This window comes from Brassica rapa, unplaced genomic scaffold (assembly GCF_000309985.2).
Source record: "Brassica rapa cultivar Chiifu-401-42 unplaced genomic scaffold, CAAS_Brap_v3.01 Scaffold0713, whole genome shotgun sequence".
Taxonomy (NCBI): Eukaryota; Viridiplantae; Streptophyta; class Magnoliopsida; order Brassicales; family Brassicaceae; genus Brassica; species Brassica rapa.
The window spans coordinates 23722-26171 of NW_022610653.1; positions in this window are offsets into that span (position 1 = coordinate 23722).

The following is a 2450-nucleotide window of genomic DNA, read 5'->3' on the forward strand; positions in this document are numbered from 1 at the left end:
TTTGTTGAGTTTGCAGTTGAATGCTTCTCTCCAGGATGATCCTACCCACGTCCTGATCATGAACATGAGACCATGTACTCTCAGTTTAACATCCTTCTGGTCAGGTGGTCGTGTGGTTTGGTCCCCATACTCATCCTCCAGTTCTGGCTTCTCTTTAACCACCACCAGTTCCTGTTTATCTCTTCTCAGCTTGTTCTGGTCAGTTATGAACCTGATAAAGGACGTGTTACCTCCTGACTCTCCTTCATTCTCTCTGCAAATAGTTTTTATCATACCATTCTCTCTCCCTTTAAAAAGATTTGACCACAAATCTTGTTTTTCAAGAGTGAATGAACCTTGCAAATTGAGCTTGTATGCAGTTGCTTTCTGATCTAGAATTTGTTTATTTCTTCTAACCACACACAAGCTTCCTCCTGGTTCAAAAACAACTTGTTGCAGGCCCTTAACAACTCTCAGATGTTCTCCACTAAGCTGAGCTGAAGACATACCAAAGGTCTGATTAGTAACTCACAAGCTAAAGACTTAAAGTTATCACCTTGCTCAACAGTAGGAAGCACCAATTCAAGAGCTTTAGATGACCCTCCAGGAACTTTTTCTTCTTGTTTTATTTGATCAGGCACGTGGCCACACTCAGCTTCTGCAACTTCTGCCTCCTCCTCTAGTTTTAAACAAAGAGTTGTTGGTTCTGGTTCAGTTTTATGACTCTCCTCAATCTGTTTTATTGGAGAAGCTAATATAGAAGCTTGCAGCTTTTCCTCCTCTTGTTTTAATGATAGAACCGGAACCACAGATCTTCTCTCAGCCGGTTTTAATGACAATTCAGACCAATAGGCAGGCTGATCTAAAGTAGTAAGCTTTGTTGCTGCTTCTGGTTTTAGTTTTGGAAGTTTCCACTGCGAGACAAACCTCTTCTTCATCAAGGTCTTCATCTCCACCCATGAAATAATTTGTGGTTTTTTTTCAAATCTCCTAGTCTGAGAAACTCTCTGCCACCATGAGAATGCACTTCCACAGAGTCCATTGACTGCTAGACATACCTTTTTCTTTTCAGTGTAGTATAGGAGTCCAAAGAGAAACTCCATCTTCTTTTCCCAATCAAGGTATGCCTCTGTATCAATCTTCCCATAGAAGAATGGAATTGTAAGCTCTTCTTCATATCCAGACATAGAATACAGTTTGTTAACTGATAAATTTCGTGCTCCCTTGTTAAAACTTCAAACCCTAACCCTCAAGAGGCTCTGATACCACTTGGTGCAGCCCTGGAATGGCTGTCTCTCCCTGGATCACTTGAAGGGGCGTGGGTGGATGAAAGGTGATGGATATGGTCTTCTCCTTAGAGCTATGGATGCTATAAAGATGTTTTTTTTCTGCTCCACAGACACAGGATCACCCTGCTTAGTGTCTAGGATGGATCACTATGAGATTTGTAGAGTTCTCTTCTCTGGTTGTATGTGTGTGTATAAACTCCAATGGAGAAAGATGAGAGCTTGCTCTAGGTAATTTAGAAAGAGAGATTGGTGAGAGTGTTTATGAGAGAATAAGAGACTTAGGAACAGAGATTAAGAGACTGAGAGATTAGGAGAGTAAGAGATTAAAGATTAGGGTTTCAGATTCAAGAACAAGTTTATCATTCATGAAGTGGAGAGGGGAAATCCCCCTTACTCCCTTAATTCTATTACAAACGACATTACTTAGCTTATATATGAGTTTCACACAACTCAGATCATAAACCTAGATCCTAAGGCTGTAAATACAAGATAGAATGGATGGTAAGGATGAGAGAAGACTGGTCTTGATGTTCTGGTTCTTAGCTGGCGACTTGATCCAATGTAAAGGGCTTAGATTGCTTCATTTGAATTGAATGGATAGGATGAGTCAAGGCTGTAAAGGTAAAGCACCTTTACCTTTCCAGCTCATACCAACAGCTACCTTATCCATTTGAATCTTCCCTTGCCTCTCCAAGAGTCTCCAACGGTCACATGATTCAACCTAAGTCGCGCCCACACATTGCACAACTTGGGCAAGGCTGATCCGGGTAATGGCCGTACTGGATAGGTTGTACGGACGCTGTACGGCCTTGAGGTCCGTACACTCGCCCTATCTTTGCACCATACTTCCATCTTCTCTCTAACTCCTCCAAAACCTTCACATGATCAGTATAAGTCTTTCCTAGACTTAACTTCACAAGATAACTACTTCAGAACACTTCTGAAGCTTGATTGAACTCTTCTAGACATCTTCTAGAACTTGCCCTATTATTGTACAAGCTCCATCTTCTCTTCAGTTCAACACTCCCCCTCAAGCTTAACTTTAGTTGATCCTAAGTTAAGCTTGGAACTCTGAAGAGTCTCCCTCATTAAAAACCTTACAAGGAAAACCCATTGGGACAAAATCTTGCAAGGGAAAAAGAGTAGAGCTCTCCAAGGCCTAGGGATTGGCCAGTGAGCTCT